General features: G+C 46.0%; 1 protein-coding gene across 1 annotated transcript in view; it reads right to left on the bottom strand.

Moving 5' to 3' along the window:
• Rab27 (RAS oncogene family member Rab27) overlaps positions 1-13,556 on the bottom strand; it is a 141,991-nt gene extending 128,435 nt beyond the window's left edge. The window contains exon 1 of the mRNA XM_075692373.1: positions 13,376-13,556. The gene's annotated coding sequence lies outside the window, so the exon portion shown is untranslated. The remainder of the gene's footprint in view (positions 1-13,375) is intronic.
• Positions 13,557-15,615: the final 2,059 nt, after the last annotated feature.

Here is a 15,615-nt window from a genome sequence, read left to right on the forward strand (position 1 = left end):
TACCATGGTCCTTGCTATGACATATTTGCTCTCTTCTCTCCAGATATAAACTCGTCCAAAGTGGAGAGCTTAGTTCAAGTGGCACAGCTCGGGTCTCCCTCCTCAGCCGCTCTATTGTCTCAAGTTTCTATAAACATGCAGAAGACGAGCGCACAGCATCCGCCACGGAGGACCATCGAAGAAGCTCCACGTGAGACATCATTTCGATCGATATTAGCCAACGGCGAACTCTGACGAGCTTTGCAGGACGCGAGGTAGAGACACACAGCCGGCGCTTGTCGCGCACTGGAGAACCGACGGCGCAGCCGAAGAGCATTTGGAATGCGCTTCGAAACCCAATTCTGAGATAAAGAGCGCGAGAAAAAAAAATAGAAGGAGTAACTGGGTTCGTCAAGATTAGCCCGCTGAGGCAACAACAACAGTAATTCGCGCACACCGTTTGAGCACGTACGAGATCAGCTGAAACATGAACGCAGGTAGCGGCACGTGATACCCTCTTCGCTAACCAACGCTTCAGGTATGAGGGAAGTAAGTACGCAACAACGGAAACAATGCTGCAAGCTGCTTGCTTTGCCGCATTAAGGGTATCAGCGAGGTGAAGCCAGTGCATGGAAGCCGTAGGGAAGATTGTCAGCGATGAGAGTGAGTGTCATTGTGGAGAGGAAGAGGCACCATTCTCTGCAGTCATGATAAAAGAAAGAAAATGAAATAGATAGATAGATAGATAGATAGATAGATAGATAGATAGATAGATAGATAGATAGATAGATAGATAGATAGATAGATAGATAGATAGATAGATAGATAGATAGATAGATAGATAGATAGATAGATAGATAGATAGATAGATAGATAGATAGATAGATAGATAGATAGATAGATAGATAGATAGATAGATAGATAGATAGATAGATAGATAGATAGATAGATAGATAGATAGATAGATAGATAGATAGATAGATAGATAGATAGATAGATAGATAGATAGATAGATAGATAGATAGATAGATAGATAGATAGATAGATAGATAGATAGATAGATAGATAGATAGATAGATAGATAGATAGATAGATAGATAGATAGATAGATAGATAGATAGATGCAAAGTTGACAGTTGAGATTAATGCTCGCGCGTGCCTTACTCAATTAGGTCATGCTGGATGCTTTGTTTACTCAGGATCCTGCGACATCGATTGTACATCTTTCCGTCTGAGTTGCGCTCCTCCGCAGCGAGCAGTTTCACTAATACCCTTCTTACACTGTTTGACAATAATCAGTCTTCGCTCGCTACCCAAGTGATTCGCACACTGGTCGAAAAGAAGAGAAATGACCGGTACTCTCTTCATTTCGCACTTCGTTTTCAATGAGCTTCATCGCGACGCGTCGGCCGTTATACCAGCTCCAGCGAATCGAAAAATCATTAACAGTCCTCAAAGACAGCCGCGGAACAGGGCCTTTTTTTCGTACAGTCCTTTTTTCTTGTTAATTTTGTTTTCCTTCTATCTTGGTGCTTAGATTTGTGCAACGAAGGGTTCAGCTCAGCGTTACGGTTACAAAAACGGGCGCTGGTCGCGGTTAGGCTGCTGGGAAAAGCTGTAGCGAAAGACGAATTGTAAGCATGGCCTAACCGTACAAGTTGTGGCCAGTCGTTGGAAGCACATAGAAACTGGTAGCGATCGTACGAGACGCGTCGCCCATTTCAAGTGCGCAGACAGCGTGCTCGAAAACTACCGTTCCTCCATCTCCCGGCGCGAGACTTAAACCGAGAAACTGATCAGTCCGCGTTTCACTTCAGTGATACCGAAAAAAAAGACGTACCCCATTCTTCCCACGTGCGCCGCTGATACTGCATTCAGCCGGTGGGACCAACGGTTCACCTTTTCCCTCAGCACGCGCTGCGGTTCTCCGATGGGCGCAGGGCATCGCGCGGCCGACGCGCGATTTTCTCTCGCTCTGTTCCTCTCCTCCTCTTTCGGTTGGCTTCGTCCAAGTTGCGCCGGAGTCCGAGCGCGCTCGACAGCGGGCTTGGCGCGGCCTAGGATACACACAGCTGCACGAGCACCGGTCCCTCGATAGGCCCGAGAGATAATGATAATGGAGCGCAATAGCAGGGCCGGTCAGGAGGCGAATAAGCGGGAAGGAGAGGGGGGAGTGTGTATGGAGGAGGCTGCGCGCAGAGAGCGTCGGCTGGGAGATGGTCCAGCTGTTGGCTCGATCCCTGCGCCGCTCTCGAGGAAGAACTGCGTATCCTTTCTTGCTTTCTCTGTATTTCTTTATTTTTCACAGTGTTCGCCTACTCGCGGGCACCGCACAGCACTGTGAGGCGATATGTGCACGTACCAGTTTGTTTGGGATGGAGGGGGACACGAGGGACTAGAAATGACCTTGCATGTACAGGATTTAACCGCCTCGTTCTTTTATTTATTTATTTATTTTGCCGCAGGCGCTTCTCAGCTGAAATATTCGTATACCGAGCTTGCTTATTTGGCGGACACGTCAGTTATGTCAGAAAGACGAAGCACACAACGCAGTCAGCTGAAACTGCCGGGCGTCGACGCTGAGTTTCCAACGCCCGCATAAATAGGGGACAGCACTGCCCTGAACCGAGCTCTCGACGTTATTGCGGTCTGTGTGTTGTCGGACCGGAGGGCAAAAAGGTGGAATTGGACAAACTTGTTGCTCGCTCTACAGGCGTCGTGCCCAGCACCACCTCACCGCATGGTCAGCGACAGCGCGTTCCCTTGGCTTCTGTCACACGGGAACGCGCAGCGTATACTGTTGTGGTCACCCCGAGGTTTGATCTCGGCAATTAAACTGCCTGTCTTTTGGCGGCCAGACGAAGAGTGCTATCAGAGGCAGGATACCGCTAGGTTCTCTGTGGAGCCTCACCGGTGGGCGTTGTCGTAAATTGCAAGTGTACACATTGCGTGAAGTTAGCCGAGTGTAATTTTAGTGAGTGAGTGAGTGAGTGAGTGAGTGAGTGAGTGAGTGAGTGAGTGAGTGAGTGAGTGAGTGAGTGAGTGAGTGAGTGAGTGAGTGAGTGAGTGAGTGAGTGAGTGAGTGAGTGAGTGAGTGAGTGAGTGAGTGAGTGAGTGAGTGAGTGAGTGAGTGAGTGAGTGAGTGAGTGAGTGAGTGAGTGAGTGAGTGAGTGAGTGAGTGAGTGAGTGAGTGAGTGAGTGAGTGAGTGAGTGAGTGAGTGAGTGAGTGAGTGAGTGAGTGAGTGAGTGAGTGAGTGAGTGAGTGAGTGAGTGAGTGAGTGAGTGAGCAAACGAGCGAGCGAGCGAATAAACACCGGGACAGAAAAAAATCAACGAAGCTTCAAGCGCCTTCGTGTATCTGTCTCTCCGCCTCGACACCATACCGGTTGTGCTGCTTGACATTAATCAATGCTAACTGGCCAACTCGCCACACATAGAGCTCTTATTATTCCTTGAAAAGTACATAAAAAGGAAAGCATGCATGCGTCCTTAGATCGCCTGTAAAGAAATAATTAAAACCCAGCGTGGTTGCTCAGTGGCTTTGGTGTTGGGCTGCTGAGCACGAGGTCGCGGGATCGAATCCCGGCCACGCGGCCTCATTTCGATGGTGGCGAAATGCGAAAACACCCGTGTACTTAGGTTTAGGTGCACGTTAAAAACCCCAGGTGGTCAAATTTCCGGAGTCCTCCACTACGGCGTGCCCCATAATCAGAAAGTGGTTTTTGCATGTAGAACCCCATAATTTAAATAATTAAAAAAATCTAAGTTAAATAAGATTCGTCTCTAACGAAATTACTTGGCGTCACTCGCTGTAAAAGAAAATGTTTGTTTAATCTGGATGACATGATAAATAAATAAAGTTAATTCGAGTTTTTCGGACCCAGCTAGCCGTTCGCTATTCATACAAAAGCACCCGTACAGGCCTAATATCGTTATAGTTCAGTCACCGTTGATAATGATCGCGTGACAACGGCATGACACACTTGCGAAAACGGAAGAAAGGTCGATCCTAAGGCGGTTAGAAACACAGCGTTGATGGCAAATCTCCGCGTAGATTCGTTCCGGTATTCAAATTCCCCAAGCTCTCCGTTCGAAAGTTCTCTGCCCCTGGTCGCCCGCCTTCGCTGCACTGTAGAATAATTTACATTTTTTTTAATGTGAAAAAGGGTGCAAATTTGTGTATAACTCACACTTGAGGGTGTCAGTTATGTAAATCACACCCTAAGGGTGTGAGGCTTAGACACATGTACCCCCTTTGTCACTTTTAAAGGTGTAAATTATTTTACAGTGTAATAGCATGACCAGCATTAGGATTGGCTGGAATTTGCCCTTACGAACAATTCGAGAATAAGATCTTTATTGTGAATATAGGCCCAAGTCCTCAAACAGCTAGGCGATAGCGGTGTGAAACGCCGTTTTTTATAATCCACTTTCCGCCTCTAGCTTTCCATATAAAAAAGAAAAAAAAAAGCAGCAACAACACGACCAAATAATTGCGTCGATTTTGTGAAGAGAGCATGATAAACCGTTTCCTGTCTCACCGCCGTGGGCATCGCTGCTCTCTAGCTGGATCACGTTGACAAGCTCATTTTGTAACTGCGCTGTTACAACAGCCGTTTCTATTGCAATAGGTCGTGGTGTTTACAGTGGTACCTTCCTTTATATATGTATATGTATATGTCCCTTCCGCTGATGACTGGCCTCTACGACGTGCGAAAGAGCGGAAGTCGAACAGACATCCTGGTGCACCCTACGGGCCCAAAGAACGCCAGGGCTGTGTTCCAGGCGTCACGAATAAAAACGGTCCTTCGTGTCGCCCGCGCGTTAATCAACGCTAACTGGCCAACTCGCCAAACATAGAGCTCTTATTACTCTTTCAAATTTACATAAAGAAAGAAAAGCATGCGTCCTTAGATCGCCTATAGAGAAATATCGACGATACCGTGGCCTGTAAGGACCAAGTTTCATGGACGCAGCGCCACAGTACACGCTGATAGTGATGACGGTGTTTATCGGCATCCCCTTCGAAACGGGGCGGCGCAAATAGTCACCAAGCCTGCCTGATCTTATTCGAGTTTTACTAGATCTATTGCAGTCTATAGCATATTGCATACATTTTCTTGGTCTCTCCTCTCTTTCTTAAAAGTCTCTATTTATATTGTTGCGGTTGCCTATGCCTGTAAAGATCCCGGATCTAACAATTTTCCACCCCAATACTCTAAACGCCTCATGCATACCTCGACCGCTGACTGGTGAATGCTTCCGTCCACTTTAAATACCAGTGCTTCTGGAAAGTGAACGTTCCCTACGGTCCCTGCTGGGTGAGTACCTTGGCATTCTATTACGATTACCTCAGTGAAACGCCATGAAAAGTACCAGTGTCCCTTATCGGCAGTTATAATGCCACTTCATAGCGCCGCACGTTCTTGTTTAGTGTCTCATACTTGTCTTGCGCTCCATTTTACACGCAAAAACAAAATAATTTATGCACGACACAAACGCGAAGGCACGAAAGCGCTTTCTTATATACGTTCGCGTTTGTGCCGTACCTTAATTGTGTTGTCTTTCTGTGTAAAACACAGCGCATGACAAGCATGCACGTGCGCCAACTAACCCAGTTTGTTGAATTGCTGAACGTTTAATGTGTGTTATTGTTCGAAAATGCATCTTCCGTTGAATAGATCGGTTCTCTTGTTAGGCCCCCAATGTTAAGCAGCAATGGGATCGGCAACTTCTTGATGGAGAGTGACCACATAACAACAGCGAGCGCTGCTGGCTCACGTGCCCTTGGGACAGTTCGGGTGTCCTCGCCAGTAGGTAACTGATCCACTGTTGACTTGTGGGTGCTGTGAGGGTGAACATCCATACGCCTGTCCTCTTTAACTCTTACCGTTACTGAAACCGTCGACTCCATGGATCCATGGCACATTTGAATTGAACACCCGCTTTTCAATCGTCCTCTTCTGCTAAAGTGGAGCTGAGAATTCTATTTCTCAGTTATATATATATGTGTGATCCGAAGTGGGGATATTTATACATTACCTCAACGGAACCTGGTTCCGCGATGTAGTCATGTAGGAACGTGGAATGTCCGCGACGGGACAAGCGAGACGTGGAGTGTGTATGAAGTAACAATGTACAGCCACTATGGTTGAATCGATCGAAGTTAACTCCAGAGATTCAACTCGTGACAACAGCGCACACAACGCGGTGTCCCTGTCGTGACCAGGACAGCCTGCGAAATTGCGGGCCGCAGCAAATAACCATTGCTCTTACAGCTGTTGGCGACAGCACCTGCGAGGCAACTTTTCGAAAACTCTCTAGACAGAATCCTGCCTGGCGGGCATGCTTGTCGCGCATCCCTCCAACCCGAGAGCGGCGCTGGACGTTGTCAACCGGGTGTCAAACCCTGCGACTTCCCGGTCAACAGCACAAACGCTCGGTTGGAAAACGCCCTGCAGACTGTGTGCGAGCAGTTCAAGTTAAGCTCCTCGATAAATACATGTGAGCGGGGCAATCGCCTTGCTCGACATCATCGATGAAAAAATTTTTGTTATTATGTTTGCTGCATTTAAAAGAGAAAAAATTACAATCTAGCGTCTGCTTGGAACAGATATTTGATATGTAGGTCATAATTGCACTATTATATATATATATATATATATATATATATATATATATATATATATATATATATATATATATATATATATATATATATAGCCGAATCATAAGGTGCCAACAAATTGATTATTATTATTATTATTATTATTATTATTGTTGTTATTATCATTATTATTATTATTATTATTATTATTTATGGAAACATACAAGCCCACAAAAGAAACAGGGAGGGAGCAAACTGACAACAGCCACCGAGAGGGGCACAACGCCTGCCTACTGTTTCGCGAGGAGGGAATTAAAAAAGAAGAAGAGGAGACGAAGATAGGAAACAAACAAATAGGAAAGAAAATAGGAAATAAACAAATGTCAGAGACACGTACAAAAGAAAGTAGGAACACAAAAAAAGATGTCTATAAACGGGAGGCCAAATCAGCTTTTTGCATGAAACTTAGCAAGGCTCTATGGGCCTGGTCGCGTTGAGCAGCACTCCCTATCGGAAAAAGGCAATCGTCAAGGGTCGTAAACTTGAGTCCAATCAGTCCATATTATTTAATTAGCAGTGCGCGTTGTGTGACGAATGCGGGACACTCCAATGTACGGTGTACAGGTGTCACACAGGAGCCACAGGACGTACACGACGGACTGTCCCCACGTCCTTGACGATACAAGCGTTCGCGCATCAACACAAAGCCAACTCTTAATTGCACTAACCGTGCTCTAGCACTACGAGGCAAGCCATGACCAGGAACACGGGGAGGGAACAAGCCGTTTGCAACACGCTGGTCTGGGTGTTGCTTTAGGAGGTATCGGCGGATTAACACACGGTAGTTGTCAATCCAGCAAGAAATTCCTGGACAGTCACTCCCGTTGTGAGCACAAGTTAAAGCGAGGCGATCAGCCTCCTGGTTTCCAGCAATACCCACATGCAAAGGTATCCACTGGGCAATGAGGGACACCCCACGAGAAGTAGTTTTGTCGGCGGACTTAATTTATACGTGTAGAATTGGCCTATTGGCCTCTTTTCTCAACAGCCTGCTAAGGGGAGCAAGGGAGTCTGTAAGGATGACGACCTTCTATGCGCTTATTTCTTCCTGTACGTACTTCTGAGCACCATCAATCGCTGCCAGCTCCGCAGTTGCTGATGAGGATGGATCAGATATTCGAAACACCCTTCTTATGTCAGTAGAAGGACAGAAGAAAGCTGCTGCAGGGGCGAGGGGGGGGGAGGGGCGCCTTGAGCGTCGCTGCTTACCGATGCGTCCGTAAATACTTTAAGATGGTCTCCATATTTTTCAAGTAAGTGCAGCTGGGCCAACTCAAATAGTGCCGAAACAGGCGAGCCACAATTTCTGTGTATCTCGTGAATCGAAAGATGAATAAGGAAGGAGCATTTGTTGTTTTGCTCGTTCAGAGTTGTCACTGAGGTAGTAGCTTCTGAACTGCCAGCAATATGGTGTGATATGACTAATAAAATAAACTCGGACCTCTCGGTTTCCTTTCTTCTCGTTGTATTATATATATATATATATATATATATATATATATATATATATATATACGGCCCTCAGCTGGCTTGCTAATATTCTCATCTTTTTAGTATGACCTCCAGTCACCTATCTTAATGCTGGTTGTGCGGACACAAGTCCATAGCCATTGTTATTATCAGCAGGAGATCCCAAGACAGTAGGTGAATAGACAACCCCCCTCCGCATTCAACGTCTCATTGTATTTCATTCGGGACGTTCGCATAAAACTGATTCTTCTTCTAACCCCCGTTAACACGAAAACGCCTGCCTCTGCAAGGGGTGACTGGCCAAATTGCTCTCTCGTGAGTCACCGATGCAGGTCGGTATTATTTTGCCTCTGAAATAAAATAATCGTCTCAAATACAACGTCGACTCTTAGAGACAGACGTATAGTACAAACCAGGGTTGCGGAAGGCTAACGCCGGAGTTGGAATGATTCTGGTAACATTCCACATTTTCAAACAGCCGAAATGGAATGAAATGATATAGCACTATTCAGGCACATGGAATGAGAATGGAATGGGAGCCCCAGACTCCGGAATGGAGCTCAAATAGAATAGACCCACAGTCCCGCAGCGCTAAATGCTGATATTAAGCGAGACTACAAAATCGGTTAATGTTTCAATTATAGTAAACTAGACTCGACCACTTTATTATATGCTAACTTTTTACTCAATGCGAGTCTTTCAACATCTATTCTATAAGTAGATATATGGTAATATGATATTTAATGACTAACTTTGCAGCGGCATAGCTTTCTACACACTTTACGGCATGGCTTTCTACACACTTTATACTTATGATGACCCGGAAACATTTCTTCCTTGCAATGTTGAAGAGCATTCATAGACAGCAACTTTTAGTTAGAGCTAACTTTTCAATTTTCTGTGAAGGACTTAAGTTCGTTAACTCCTTTGGTTTTAGTGCACCCCTTAACACTATTAGTGAAGTTTCCAAAAATTATTCCATTCAGCGAGAGCATGCTTGACCTACGACAAAGGGATGCAGGAAAAGAAACGGCCACCTGGAAAACTGTTGCCCCGTACGCGAGTACACGCTGATTTGGAAATATTGCCACGTTTTTTCTCACACTACCGAGTACCCAGAAGGAGCGATAACAGGCGGGCAGATAGATGATCAAGAAAATGGTGCCCGTTAATATGCCAGTAAATGTGCACCAGACTTCAGCGACTCATTTGGCTCTACAGGCTCATTTACTGCAACAGCAGCATTATGCTCGAAGACCACCATCTTAATTTTGCTTGCCTGCTTATTCCTCACATACGTGTGCTCACTCACTACAAGGGACACGGTTTAAGACTGTTTTGTAGTTTTTTTTATTTTAATGATTAATAATTAGAGAGGTTACAGGCAACAATGCCCCGAAGAGATAATGGCCGCAAAGCGTGTTTGTTCTCGAGTGAAAAACGCAACATTACTTGTTATATTGATCAAACACTTCTCACTAGGCACGCAAGCGCAAGTAGTAAGAAAATATAGATAAAGCATTTAATTTACTGGAATTGGAGAAATAGGGTGGACCAGCTTAGCCACTCGAGGAGTGAGAGTAATCTGAGGAGTTAAATAACAAGTGGAATTACGGGGATCTCAACTCTCGGGAATGGAGTGGGAATGGAATGGAGGGCTCCACACCGTAACTCTGGCACAAACCGCTTTGCATTGCAAATCTCCACGGTCTTTGACAACCCCGACATAACAAGCTGCGCTAAAGCGTGGCGAAAATATATAATCAACTAGTACCGGAGGTGCGAGGGAGTGTGAGAAAATGAGGAGGGCCCTTTCCTTATTCGAATTGACAAACGACGACATATTAAGAATGAATGCTTTAGATATTTACTCCCACTTCAGAAATTACATAAAGTCGATCTGCTGGAACGTCCATGTATATCGTCGTCCTCGGCTGCTGCCCTGGCAGATGTTTTCACGACAACACTACGGACCGAAATTCCTGCCGCGGCCGCGCAGCCATCCGCACCTATGTAAGGTGCGCTTACATATTCATCGAACCTAATGTTTCGCTGGGACCTATGGTATACAAAACTACCAACAGTGAGTTTCTCTGAGCTGAACGCACGGGCTTCTGGATACGAGCACGTAAAATGCGGAGCCGCGAAAGAAATTCAAGCGAAGAGCTGATGGACACGGAAAGAAAGAAAGAAAGAAAGAAAGAAAGAAAGAAAGAAAGAAAGAAAGAAAGAAAGAAAGAAAGAAAGAAAGAAAGAAAGAAAGAAAGAAAGAAAGGAAGAGAAATGGCGCGACGCTGCTGCTCTTTTTCACATATATGGGACCTTTCTTTGTGTGTGCACTTGCCTGCGTGTAACTTGCCTGTTTTCGCTTGCCTGTTTTCACGGAGATCATTCGTAAAACCGATTTCGACGGTCGAATCAAGTTTGTGAAACCGCGTTCCTAAATACGTCGCACATGAAACCCTGCACCTCGTAGTCGGGGAAATCGAGCTTCGTTCGTGAAATCGAGAAATCCGTGATATTCGATTTCGAAGAATTAGAGAAATTCGACAAAATCGTGTTTTGACTGTGTAAAAGCGACCGTCAGCCCAGCATGCGAACAGCTTCCATGTACGACCGTTGAGGTTACTGCAGCTATCGCTAGCGCAAGTGTTTCGTGCAATTTATCCTGCGACGACTTGGGATGTTTGTACAGTTCCTGTCCTGTGTCGTCGCTTTTCACGATTAACCGCCGGAGCATCGAGCCAAATTAACCTACACCTGAAAGCGGCCGCGCAAGCTTCAGGGGACGATCTACAGGTTGCATCGCTCGAAACTCACCGGTTACCTTTGACAACCAATTTAGGTTCCCGGAACCCATTATGCCACTCGCTGCCGTGCGAACGATGCGTAAGCGTGAGCGCGCTTTCACATCGGCAGGGGCGAATGATTAGAGATGTTCTCGTGGTAACAGACGGCGCGGGAACATGAACAATAAGCGGCACTCCGATGATTTGTTTATATTATTATTAGCATTATTTCTTTCCCCATCGAAGCAGTATAGAGGAGTTCTGCAACAGTTTTTTGTGCGGCTTCTTACAAAAGCGCAAAGTGGAATTCTGTAGCTTCTCTATGGAAAGTCTATATGCACACTCACCAGAAAATATATAGAATCCCAAAAGTTATATATAGTTTTATAACTAACTGCCATGCATTTGTGGCAGCGTGGTCGGTATCGAGGAGGCACAGGCGCATTGAGAGAGCGGAGCCGGTGCGGCATACAGGAACATGCATTGGATATAGCGGATAGTATAAAAGTACTGAGCTCGGATACACCGAAGCGTTCGAAGAGAATCGGGTATAGCGAAACATTTGCGCCGGATATTACAAAGTATTTGAAAAGTCTTGGGTAGGTTTCGGGCAGTGGCAGATTAGACCTTACTATGAAACTTACGAAGGTATATGCGAAAACTCCCTTGTACAGCTTCTCTGTCCTGAATGCATGAGTTGCTCGGATTTGCATACTTCCTTGAAATATATAGATATTTAAATCTGTCATTATGCTTTTTAAGTGTGTTTTATAACTAGGGAAGCGAAATAAATGTTCGTATTGTCAGGAAGCTTGAGAAAGAAAGAAAGAAAGAAAGAAAGAAAGAAAGAAAGAAAGAAAGAAAGAAAGAAAGAAAATAGAAGAAAGGCAGGGAGGTACACTGGGGATAAGAGAAAGGAGGAATAGAAAGAGGAAAACATAAATAGAATACTGCGCTAACTTGTAGGATCGATCATTGATATAGTTCAAATTATGGGGTTTAACGTCCCAAAGCAGCGGACGACAATCTTTTTCTTTTTCTTTTTTGCTGTTATTGCATCCCCAGATATATTTGATGTCTGATAAACAGCGACGGGAGAGTTGCCTTAGTTTCAGCACTACCCGTATTGTTCTGTTTGTTGACGGATGAGAGCAAGCGCCGACTTTGAACAAAACCATACGCGGTGCAATACTCCATGCAAAGTGAACTCCTTGAAAATGCAAGCGTGGGTATAAAGCGTCGCTCTTGTTGAAAATTCATGATGCAATCATCGGTAGTTAAGACAGAAAATAGGCAAGGCGTACGTCGCTCTGAAAGCATATCCATCATGCAGGATTTTTTAGTTATAGCGCTACAAAATATTGAAAAGCAGCACACCGTGCAAGTCCCAGTCAACGGATGAAAAAAGTGCGCTGCAGAAAGCGATACAACCGTTTCACTGCGTATTGCACAAGGCGTCTATTCGATTGAATCGAGATGCATGCTACGTGTCCAATCGTAGTCTCCTGGCCCACGTTGTAGGAAATCCGACAGAAAAAAAGAAAAAAAAAGAAAAAAAAAGGAAACGATATGGCTAAAAGTCTTTCGGCAAGGCGAAATATATGTAGCATACTTTAAAGCCAAAAAGAGGCATCGGCCGCTATTTAGTGCGGCTCTGGCGTAAGTGCGAAATCATTGCGACAGCGCTGCCCGCGCGTAATATGCAACTCCAAACAAGTAACACGCATTCGCACGGAGGGCTGCATTGTCGAGCTTAACAAGGCGTCCGCAAGCTCCTGACGAGCTGTGGCAGCAGCTCAGCCTTCCATTTCATTATAAGAACACACACTCGCCGTGCGTAGAGCAAAAATGAAAATGAAAAGAAAAAGCGCACGCTTGTATAGTATAACCGCAAGAATATCGCGCGGGACGACGCACTATTTGTTCCCCTTTCACGTTTGTGCTTTTGTTTTCTTTGATCGAAGCTTCTTTCCCGTCTCACTGCTCCACAAACCACAGCTGGTCTTTCGGAGGAGTCACCTGTTGGGTAGAATGCGCACCGCACGGAGAGCTCACCGCTGTTGCTTGCAATTTCATTTTTTCTACCCCCTCTCTCTTTCGTCCTCTCCCTTGTAATGTATATGCTGCGCGCAAAAGCGCTCTCGCTCGCATATTACCCGCAAAGTGCGCGCTCTCGTGCGCTAATTTCCAACACTGGGCGCCTCGTACGACCGTTATAAGCACACACTTTGAGTGCGTGCGGTCGCACGTCCCCGTAAGGCACGACCAATCTGGAAGGCGGGAAGAACAAAAAAAAAAAGAGAAAATCTACACCACAGGAAGCGAACAGCTCCGTGCCTACGCGGCATCGGTGGCGCTAGGACTCTCTTTCGTCTGCTCAAAACCTGGCAGCAGACGCGGCGCCGTTTCCGGCCACGCGCCCGGATTTCAAGCTGGGCCCACGCCCCGCTGACGGTGGGGGGTCTCTCACCTAGGGTGCTTGGTAAGGCTGGTGCTGCTGCTGCTGTTCCACGCTGTAGCTGGATCCGCAGGTGCTCCGAGAGTTGGGCGCGCAGATCGGGTCCGAGCCTGTCACCGCAACCGAACCGGTCGCCGCCAGAAGCACCGGTAGTGACGACGACGACAGCGCCGCGCGCGCTATCAGCCCGCCGTAACGACCGCGGCTGAAGCCCTCCGTGAGCGAGCGTGGCGCCATCTGCGGCGAGGTCGGAGCCTTAGTGGTGCGACACCGCACCGAAGGCGCGAAGTTTGTATTCATACTCGATTTCGCGGTGTGTGAGATTAGATACGAGGTATGTTTCCAACAGCAGGCTGGCAAAACGACACTTTTCGATGTGCAACACATTGCGCGCACCTTTTGTTGCAGGACACACCTCGGTAGCAACGCATTCTGCAGACAACTTTCCGTGGCAATGAAGGGAAAGCTACGGAGGCAAAGCGCGCACAAGTGAGAGCGCTTCTGAAAAGAGTCCCGTGTTTCCATCCACATTATAGTTTAAGCTGAGGAAGACAAAACATAAAAACCTTATTAGCGCCAGTTAAATAAGATAGAACACACCACTGAATGTAAAAGTTTACTTATTTTGCGGTTTTTCCCTTGCGCGTCTTTGAACTGTGTAGGTTACTCCTTTGCTTTGAAAATATTTACTAAATACCTTTCTTTTTCCCAACATTTATGGGCGTTATATGTACGTTTTAGCTGCTCTTCCCGGCTTCCTCAGTAAACTATGCTGATAACGTGTTTATATTCTGTTGAAGTAGTAAGCATGTTCTGAGAGACGAGGGATAAATGTTTATTCTCTGTGGGTTTATCGCAGCCGTTGTAGAATGTAACTTATTCAAGCGTTCCAAGGTGTCATACTGCCGTAATTCACAACGCAAGCTCCTAAAAGAACTCCGCGAAGTACGAACTTCAAGTTCTGTGAAAATAGGGACAATATTTATTGTAATGGGTTGCGAAACTATCACACGCATGTGCTTTAACTGTAAAGTTGTAAATAATTACTGAACCTTCGTATTTTTCCCACTACTTTTGCTGCCCGTATGCGAGGTGCGCAGTTTGTTTCGCCGGTGTACTCCGTGAACAAAACAAAGTATAGTGCCTTGTTCATTTTTGGGGAAAATTTGGGCCACGGTATGGGTGAGGTGTCGACATCGTTAAAAATAGGTGGGTGAAATGCGCCTTTTTACAATAGACTACGTATGCAAGTGATCCGGAGCATTATGAGTGTTTTACGAATGGCGTAAAACCTATGCTGCTTCCTTGGCATAATTACAATTATAATCGGAGTTTAATATTGCGAACATTGGTGGAACGCTATGTCAAGATTGTGTGCGATGTTGATCAAATACGACTGTTGCAAAAAAAAAATCATCTTTCATGATTTTTTTTTTTAATCTTGAGAAAGCGTTCGAAAGTGTCAAGCTGCCGTTATCACCTAGGTTCCACAAATTTTCAGAGAGAGAGAGAAAATGATAAATGAAAGGTAGGGAGGTTAACCAGGACTGAGCCCGGTTGGCTACCCTACACTGGGGAAAGGGAAAGGGGGACGGAAAGATTAGAAGAAGAGAAGGTCCACTGGATATATCAGTCGTTCACTCAGTCCGGATCACAGACGCTGACTCAATCCGGTCGCTTTCAAATATCGCAGCAGCGCTTTTGTGGTCTTTTGTAGCTGCGATATGCGAGGCCATGGTCCCAAGATCTTGTTCAAGGTGAACGGCTTTCCATCTAGCTGATTGAGAGCTGTGCAGAGGTCTTGCCTTTCATTTTCAAAAGATGGGCAGTAGCACAGTAGGTGTTCTATGGTTTCCTCGACACCGCAGGCATTGCACTCGGCGCTATCAGCCATTCCAATAAGAAATGCATAAGCATTGGTGAATGCGACGCCCAAACGTAAGCGGCACAGCACTGTTTCCTCATTTCGCGGAAGACCTGGTAAGAGCCGCAGTTGCATAGAGGGATCGAGGTAATGCAAGCGATGTTGAGTGAATTCAGGTGTGTGCCACTTCTCCAATGTCAAAGAGTGCGCTAGCTTGCCTAAGTGTTGGGCTGCGTCGGCCCGCGATAAAGGTATTGAAACAAGGGTTGCTCCTTCGTGTGCTTTTCTAGCAGCTTCGTCAGCGAGGTCGTTGCCGGAGATACCGCAATGACCAGGCAGCCACTGAAACACGACGTCGTGTCCTTTCGCGATCATGTGATGGTGCATT

The sequence above is a fragment of the Dermacentor variabilis genome, chromosome 5, assembly GCF_050947875.1.
Source record: "Dermacentor variabilis isolate Ectoservices chromosome 5, ASM5094787v1, whole genome shotgun sequence".
NCBI classification, from domain to species: Eukaryota; Metazoa; Arthropoda; class Arachnida; order Ixodida; family Ixodidae; genus Dermacentor; species Dermacentor variabilis.